The following is a 9,657-nucleotide window of genomic DNA, read 5'->3' as shown; positions in this document are numbered from 1 at the left end:
TATATATATATATATACACACACACACACACACACACATACACACACAGGTATTATGACAGTTATATACACACATATATACATGACAGTTACATATGTGTGTGTGTATATATATATATATATATATATATATATATATATATATATGTAAAATTAATTTAAGTATATTTTAGAGGCTATAATTCTGGGCATCTTCAGGAACCTGTGGCTGTGAAGTCTTTTACATGTTCCTCTGGTCACCATGGCAGCAGCAATTTGTTCCTTTGGGTTAACAGAGCGTCCATCCCACAGAGTTCATAATCTTCTCGACTGCAATACCAGGCCCTTATTATAGAACTGCTGCTGCTCATTGACTGTCACCCCAAGCCATGCACCAGGTTGTGTGTTCTACGTCTACTACTCCGTTTGATGCTCACATAGGGTCATCAGGGTAATTGCAAATGAGGAAAGTGGGATTTAGACAATAACTATCCAAGCCAGCTTCAGCCTCATTTCTAAACCTGAGTTCCCATCCTTTCTGCTGCACTGCTTCCTACAGCCCGGGCACTGGAAAGCAGCGGCTCCCGGCAGGAGGCAGGAACGTGCACGTTTTGAGGGGATGGCAACACCTCGCTCCTCCCCAAGCCTCTAAGAATATCATCTCTGCTTTTTGGCCTTGGTTCCCCAGGGAGAGCTGCCCTCAGCACTGGGCTGGAGAGCTAGCTGGGAGCCTTTCACACAGGCGGAGAGGAAATGCCAGGAAGTGGGAGGGCCTCTGGTGTCTCCAGACAAGAAGCTGAAGAGGGTGGAGGAGTCAGAAGGGACATCCTGCCCCACTCTGGATAGCTGCCCACTAGAGAGAAAGGCCAAAGGCCACTCCAGGTGACACACAGATCACTAACAGGCACAGATGGACAAAAGCATAGCATCACAAGAGGCCGATGTATAGGATATATTCTATTTGCTCAGTATTTGTGCCACTGTGACAACAAAGGAATTCTAGGAAAACCTAAATTGTATGGAAAGTAATTACATCACTATCAATCACTAAGAATCTTTGAATACCAAGTACCTGAAGCAGGCATACACCTCTCCTCCCTTCTACCTTCTGAAAGATTTTGCTCTTCATGCTAGAGTTTCATGTGAGAGGAGAGGAGCAGTTATCAGAGAGATAGGAGCAAAACTACAAAGTAAGCCTGCACACCTGTAATCCCAGCAACTTGGGAGGCTGAAGCAAGAGGATTGCAAGTTCAAGGCCAGACTCAGCAACTTAACTAGACCCTCAGCAAGATCCTGTCTCAAAATAAAAAGGACTGGAGATGTGACTCAGTAGTTAAGTGCTCCTGGATTCAATCCCCAGAACTCAAAACAACAAACTAACAAAACACAGGACTATGAAGTAAATATTAAGAAAGCTAGCATTTAGACCAGAGCAAACTATTAAACTCCAGGTTTAGCTTGCCAGGAGAAACTTGTGTTGAAAGTATTGACTACAAGACCCAGATTTTCAAGAGCACCTGCTCAGGTTTCAAAGGCTCATTCCTTGAATAGGTGTGAGAAGCACAGGGTAAACATCAGATGGCTGAAGTATACAGGAGACAGGCCGGGCCCCTGGGAGGAAGGGATTCTCTATCCCATGCACAGGTCCTTGTAGAAACATAACCTGACCTTATCAGTCAGCCAAGGTCAGTGTCTTCCACGAGTAGCATGTGCCTGTGGTTACCTAAAGGATCAGGCTTTGAATCCTGAGGATTCATTTTGCTGAAGACTTCCCAATTCAGGCTTTATTCTACTTCCTAAGGCTTCCGGAACCTTTGCTGAGTGGAAACCTCATTTTCAGAGACTGTGAACAAATATTTGCAAGAAGACACAACAACAAAGTCTGAGTTCACACCCTGACAGGCAATAGCCACATTTACCTGCTTTTATTTCTGGAATGGTGAGTGCAAGATGTGCTCTACCTTCAGAAGCGCTCCTGTTAGGAAATGTGCTGTTATACATCCCAGCCTGACACCTGATAGTACTTAGTTAGGAATCTCCCCAGGTCCTAGTATCTTAGGGCAAGAAGCTGGTAAGGTCAGAGGTCCATGTCCTCTGTCCTTCCCCACTTAACTGTCAAGGAAACTGAGGCTCAATACTGTCTCATTGACTCAGGAGAGCCGAGGGAACCATGTCTTTCCCCAGAACACACCAGGAGATGAAAGGGTGTGCTGGTTACCTTTGCCTCTTCCTTAGACCATTACAGAGTCCTCTTAGTGTATCTTGTCTCAGTCCAAGTAGGCCACACACCTTTTTCTGCCTCTCACCTTCTCCAGTTCATTTAACTGCCAGGTTTCCACTATGATCAGGCCACTGATTTACAAAGGGAGGCCAGGGGTAAGCAGGAAGAGAGGTTGGGCATCTTGGAGGCCTATTATCATGGTAACGGCTAATCTTATCTGGTCTGGATGCTGAACAGCTGGCCCTAGACCTGGTTTATGGCCTAAGCTGGTCAGCATTCAGGAAAGCATAAATCAGCCAGAGAGCCCTCCCTGAATCCAGTAGCTAGGTAGCAAAGGCCTAGCTCCCTGACAAAGGAGCCACCTCTGAACCTCCGCTGGCCAAGCTCAGGCTATGTTTGTTCCGAAGTATCCTCGGATGAAACACGGCCTCCTCCATCAACCACTGTGGTATTGGCAATTTGTAAGCATAAGAATTTCCCAGAAGGGAAGAAGACTGGAGAAGAGAAGCGGAGAACAGCAAGACCCCTCTGGCAGCCACAGTCCTACAACTCCCCTAGCCTGGTTTTAACCTCAGGCATTTCCACTCCAGCCGATCAAGCGAATTGCACAAATTGGGCCTGTAACTATGGCAACAGTTTCCAGCAGAGGATGACCATTACCTGAACTGCTCCATCTCTGTCTCCCTCCTCCTCTGAGGGCAAGGTGGGGGCAGGGGGGAGTGGAAGGGACTGAGCTCAGCAGAGCGCAATTAGGGCCCACAGAGGTAAACCAGGTGTCTAGAAGCAGGAGAGCCCAGATCAGCATGGGGTGCTCCAGACCTGAGGACCCAAGGCTTAATTAAGGAATTGAGTTTAACTCCCTTTGATTTTACTCCACAAGTGCAAGTCTGTAGGGTTTATTTTTAATCAAAACATTCAATTTCTTCCTTAGAGCAAAGACATTAAGACAAAAAAATATATACAATTAAAGCAAATAAAATATCCCACCCCCATGATTCCCATCCCCTAAAATAACATTTTAATGACTGTGTGCTATTCAATTATATAGATTTGTTACATATTGTTTATCCAAGCCCCTACTATTGGCTATGAAGTTATTAGTTTATGGCTAATACCTGAGTGTTAGAAATAAAATTTGATTCTATATGATCATATGATCTTATTTGTTTAGGATAGACCCTCAAAATTAGAATTTCTGAGTCAAAGATACACATATTCTTAGGGTTTGTGAATGTGTATTGAAAAACTGCTATCATCAATCCTACTAGCAGTGTACCTCTGTTTCTTGAATTCTCACACCAGCATTGAACATCATTGATATTTTCTTCTGCTTTGGCCATGCTCACTTGTAAGCATTTGAGAATACAAAATGCTTATTACAATTAATATTAATCTGTGGGCTTAAAGGCCCAATGCGGTGTTAGATCTGCAACTCCATGAGACCCACGCTGTTCCTGGCTTCAAAAATTCTCATCAGAAAGGCAGTTTGAAAACACTAAGAATCAAAGATCATCCAGAGTGGGAATACAAATTTTAAAAGCTTGTATGGTAGGGGAAGAGGGGACACCAAGGGTGTAACAATATATTATCTCTAGTATCCTAGGTTTGAGACCGTGGCTTTCCAATGACACACCCATTAACAACCCTCCCTTATTGAGTTTCTACCAAATGTGAGGGACTGTGCTAATTATGTAATCTCATGGTATCTTTGGACATCATCTGAGCGGGTGTTATTATGCTCATGGTGAAATGGAGGAAACTGAGGCACAGATTTAACTGATCGCCCAAGGTCTCACACATCTGATAGAATACTGTGGATCTTTCTGGCTCAGATGTCTATCTGTGATTAGGACGAGGGAGTGTTTGGACTCAGGATTTTGCTCTAAGCTGTCCTAGCAGAGGAGGGAGAGAGAGAAACAGAAGCTCAGGGAAGCACCAGTTATGGCGAATTTGCTTTGGAGAAAACCCCATATTCCACAGGTTTAGGAATTTCCCTCTGAGATGAGCCAGAGCTGAGGGTCTGGATTCCACCTGGTGGGGGGGGGGGCTTGTAACTGAAAGAAGGTAAGTAGAGAATGGCTATTGGCTATTTCTTCCCTTCTCTCACTTCAGACAATCAGGGTTTCTCGGACCTTAGTGTCTAGTGATAGATGATAGGAATCTAATCAAAGTAGATTCCCAGATCCACCCGAGACATTCTGGTTGAGAGGGTCTGGAGCAGGGCTCTGGAATCTGGACTACCAGGAGAGACTGGTGTACGTAGTTCCAAGATGAAGTTTTGAGAACCACAGCAAGCTTACTAGGTATTAAAACACCTAATCCTGAGGTGATGTGGGATGCCAGCACCTTTCCTAACAGAGTGATTCGAAAGAAAGCCCGGGGTGGGTGGGAATTCAACCCTCCAGATGGATGTGGATGTGCCTAGCTAATGGCTGGGCTATCTTACCTGAGGGTGGCTGTGACCTCCCAAGAGACCTTTCATTCCTGCCACACATCAGACAATGAAGAGCTGCCCCCAGCTTCTTGCCCTGATCTATGTAAATGGAGAGCTAAGACTCATCCAATCCATGGGACCTCAAGCTCAGGTGAGGGAGATGGACTGCCTGCTTGTTAGTGGATTATCTTTTAGACATTAGCTCACTCATTCTAGGAAATATCCCTATAAGATAGATTCAGCAGGAGATAATAATTGTCATTACTTCTAGCTACGCCCCTTCATCACCATCATCACCATTACCACCATAACCATTATCAAACCTAATAGTGATGAAGCCAGGCATGGTGGTGCATGTCTTAATCCTGGTGATTTGGAGGCTAGGGCAGGAGGATTACAAGTTTGAGGCTGACTTAGTCAACTTAGCAAGACCCTGTCTCAACATAAAAAAAGGTCTGGGGGTGTAGCTCAGTGGAAGAGACTTCCTCCCCTGGGGTTCAATCCCCAGTGATTTCTTAAAAGTAAAATCAACAAACTAACATTGATGAATGACCCTTTGCATAGGCATTGTACCAAGGACTAGATTTGGACGGCTATTTTAATTCTTACCATATCACTTTGAGGAAGACCTCATTATAGTTTGTCCCCATTTTATAGATCTCAAGTGGAAGGCACAGAGAGAGGAAGTAACATGACCCAGGTTACACAGAATACAAGCACAGGCCATCTGGCTACATTTGGGTGGGTCCTATAACTCTTATTTTACTGGTAGAGAGGGACAGAAAAGTCATGTCACTTGCCCAAACACAAAGATTATCAGTGGTATCACTGGATCAATGACCTGAGTTTGCTGACTCCATGCTCCAGCCTTTGTGAAAGACTGCTGCTCCTAATTGTTAGGACAGACTCAGAAGCAGGGGGTATCTGTTAATTAACAGCACTGGAGAGGAAGCAAGTTGTGGGCCTCAGGGGATTCTGCACTATCACATGGGTTCCAGGAACGAGTGGCCAGGAGGCTGAGCCTCTCAGGGTTCTGCGGTGTAACATGGCATCCTGGACTCTCAGGACAGGTCCCAGTCACCCACCAGAAGCTGTGCTCTGCTAGGGTCTGAATGCCATGGTGATCACCTAACAATAGGACCAATGCTCTTTGCCAGTGTGCTGGGGACTTGCCTTGAAGCTGCCAAAATCACTGTGGGCTTCCATGCCCCCTGGAACATCTCCCATCCATGCAGTGTGCAGAGGCTGGGGGCAGGCCATGGACAAGGTCAACTCAGAGCCAGTGGGTCTGGGAAACTTCAGCTGGGAGTTCACTTACACCAACTCCACCTGCAGTGCCAAGGAGTCCCTTGCTCTTTTTATCAACCGGGTCCGGGGAGGACGCATTTCTGCCCTGTTTGGACCAGCATGCCCTGGAGCAGCAGAGGTACAGTATACTGTCTACTGGAAACTTTAGCTCTTTCCATTGCAAGAGGTAGTCTTGACGAATACAGCATAGATGTGAATAATCTCTTGGCAAGGATCATGTTATTTTACCAATAGCTGTGTAGTTCTTGGAAACCATTTTTTTTTAGATGTAATTAGAACAGTTAACATTCTCTTTTTAAAAAAGCCTTTCAAATGAACAATTGTTAGTTCTCGTGTGCTCTTACTCTGCCTGCTGATTGTTGATAGGTGGAACTTGGTGCTGTTGTTTATGACTGCCTTTATTCACTTCAATGTTGTCAGACACATGGCTTGGAAAAACTAAGAGGAAAACCAAGGCGTGGTGCTTTTTTTTTTTTGTTGTTGTTGTTTTGTTTTTGTTTTTGGTACTAGGGGTTGAACTCAGGGGCACTTGACCACTAACCCATATCCCCAGCCATATTTTGTATTTTATTTAGAGACAGGGTCTCTCTGAGTTGCTTAGTGCCTCGCCATTGCTGAGGCTGGCTTTGAACTAGTGATCCTCCTGCCTCAGCCTCCTGATCCATTGGCATTACAGGTTTGGGATACCATGCCCGGCAAGGCTTGGTTTTAAATATAAAGTTATCAATTGTTTGAGCAGGTTTTCCTCTGGCGTGTGTGATAAACTATTCAGGGATGATGCAAGTATTTGGAAGACTGAAGTATGACAGATTGCTTTAAACTCAAGCAAGCAAATAAGGAAAATGAATGCTTTGTGTTTGGTTAATGGAATTAGCTGGGTTGATCTCCTCAGGTATCATGACATCTGAGAGATGTTGATGTGCAGGGTGAATAGGAAGGAGCTTCACAATCTCATTCCCCTCCATATGTAGAATTCTCAGTAGTTGGTGCTACACAATTAAGTTCAAGTTTAAATTTGCATCTTGGTGTCTCCTGCAATTCCCCACTTGACACATTTCTAATTGTCCAAGGTCTACCCATTCTTCAAAGTCAACCTCAAGTGTCATAGGGCTTTTCTTCAGCAGCCCCCTCTCCCTTCATATCCCTAATTCCTCAATTATTACTTTTCAAACTCCTATAAATATATTGTCTATAAATTTTGGAGGGTATATTTAATTCTAGAACTATCTTTTCTATATCTTAGTTCCTGTACCAGTCCATAAGCTCCTTTAAGAACAAGTTCTCCAAAGTTCCTTGTGAATTATGAGATCCTAAGACAAAATATGTAAACAGAGAACAACAAAAAAAAAAAAAAAGAAAGAAAGAGTGACTGAGTAGCTATGAACGTGGGTTCTGGAACCATATTGCCTGAGTTTCAATGCTTCTGCACTATTTGATGGCTATATAACTGATCTCTGCATCTCTATTTTCATCCTTAAAAACGTTGAAATAAAACACTAAGTTTTTAGTAGAGTTCTTTGCATATAGTGAGTGGTCAGTTAACTCTTGCCTTTATATCTCTGGTCCTCTTAGGAATTGCATCTACAAATTGGTTCCAAGACATTCCAACATTCCAAAAGAGAGGGTCCAATAAGACCCACAGACTTCCTGAATCTGAGGTTTATGCAGATACTTTACTTTGAGGTTTGAGTGTTGCATCAACTCTGTGGCGAAAAGATGTCCTCTTGGTTTCTTTCAAGGGTGCTGGTTTGCTGGCTTCTGAGTAGAAGATCCCTGTTTGACTTTGTTGGATCAATGGCCAAGTTGAAGAGCCATTTTTTGTATGATACTTGCGTGAGACTTGTGCCATCCAAGCAGGAAAAAGGTGACGTGCTTCAGAAAAGGTCTACCTTTCTGAAGGTTTCCAACCTAGGTCTCTCGTACCTAGGTTGGAAACACATTGGGTTGTTTGGATGCCACTCTGGACCTCCTCCTGGGATAGTGGGAATGAGCTATGGAGGGTTGTAGAGATGAACTAAAATCCCATTTCACCATCACTGCCAGTATGAGACACACCAGCAGTAACCCAGTCCTCCTTCAGGAGGATCTCAGAAGCATGTCACCAGTTGCCAGGGGAAAGTAGGAAAGAGATTTTCTTTGCTTATATTCAGAGCATCAAATAGGTTGGGCAAAGTTTTTGAGTACAATTAAGAACTCTTCACTTTGCCTAAAGTGCAATCTCAGGTGCTATAGTGTAAGTTCTAGAAGTATATTCCAGGTAAGCCGGGTCCTGGACTTTGATAGCTGTTCAGAGCATGGGCTTTGGAGACAGACACACTTAGCTTTGATTCCTGCCTCTGACACTTTCTAGCTGTGTACTCTTGGGAAGTGTCTTAACCTCTCTGTGCCTCAGATCTCTCACCTGTAAAATGGAGACCACCATCCTATCTCCCCTCTAGGAAGGCAGGGATTAAGAAGGGTCACATGTGACACAGGAGCAGTGCAGTATCTGGACAGCAGGTCAACATAGGGCAGCAGATATTTTTGTGGTGCTGCTTAGAAGACTCTCTTTCCTAGCACAGGTTAGTCACTGACTCCTTTCTGATCTTCAAATAAACTAAGCTCTTATGGCCTTGGGACTGTGGGATTTGCTTATCCTTCTTCCCAGAGTGCCACCCAATGCCACACCCCACCCAGCATTCCTCTTGCTTTCCAGATGGGTCCAGCGCCCACCTCCTCAGAGCAGCTGTCCCTTGCTGTTGATGCAGAGCTGTTCCCCCTCCCCCACTAATGAGAGGCTTATTTGAGCTCTTCCATCCTCTGCTCTGTGAGTCCCAGAGGGCAGGGCCCTTTGCCGGGCTCACTGCGGTCTCCATGTGTCTTGTCGGACACATGACTGGAGCTCAGATAAATACATTATAAATTACCTAATTTCAAAAATAAGCCACTACTTCATTTGTGTGTCCCCAGAATAAATGATGATGTGCTTGCATGGAATGAGAATACCAGGGCTACGCCCACCCCCGCCCATTTCAGCCCAGAAAGTCTGAATGTTCTGGATGCTAGGTCCTCTGTGACCTCCTCTGAGCCAATGTGAAGCTGCTGAGTCACTGACAAGATCTTTTGTTTTGATATTCTGAGTCAATTAGATGAAAGAAACTGACTCACAGAAATAATCTCAATGCATTTGGACTTGTGCATTGTACAGGTGGAGACTGCAGCAAAGGCTAATTTCCACGAGGCAACAGCTGCCGAGTTGTATGTTGCAGGCTTGTTTTAAGAACTCTACGTTCTGGGACTAGTTGAGGAGCTTCTATTTCCTGAAGCACACTTAAGGAAAGAAAAAGATTGTGTCTGCTTTGGAGTGGCTTTAGGCTAGGCTTTCAAAAGAGAGTGGTGTGTGTGTGTGTGTGTGTGTGTGTGTGTGCACGTGCTCGTGTGCATGATGCAGCTGGCCAACTCTGTCTTCCCTTCCTGTAGTTATCATCTTTATCTGCAGCCCAGAGGATGCAAAAATTATTCTGAGGGCTGCAGAGAACCTGGGACTCAGCACTGGAGAATTTGCCTTTATTATTTTGCCACAGTTGGAGGTAGATGCTGACCAGCACTCAGTGGCTCTGATAATGAGAATGGAGTCCTTGCTATGAACCAGGATGTATTAGTTCACCAAATACTACCACCTAGAAGGTGGGCACTCCCGAGTCCTCATCTTGAGATGAGGAGACTAGGACTGAGCT

The 9,657-nt window shown here is 44.7% G+C and overlaps 1 pseudogene; it reads left to right on the top strand.

Moving 5' to 3' along the window:
• Positions 1-5,634: 5,634 nt before the first annotated feature.
• The window catches only part of LOC107149967, a 55,996-nt pseudogene continuing 51,973 nt past the window's right edge, over positions 5,635-9,657 (top strand).

The sequence above is a fragment of the Marmota marmota genome, unplaced genomic scaffold (assembly GCF_001458135.2).
Source record: "Marmota marmota marmota unplaced genomic scaffold, marMar, whole genome shotgun sequence".
NCBI lineage: Eukaryota > Metazoa > Chordata > Mammalia > Rodentia > Sciuridae > Marmota > Marmota marmota.
The sequence above is the reverse complement of the archived record's forward strand: the minus strand, read 5'-3'. Positions and strand labels throughout refer to the sequence as shown.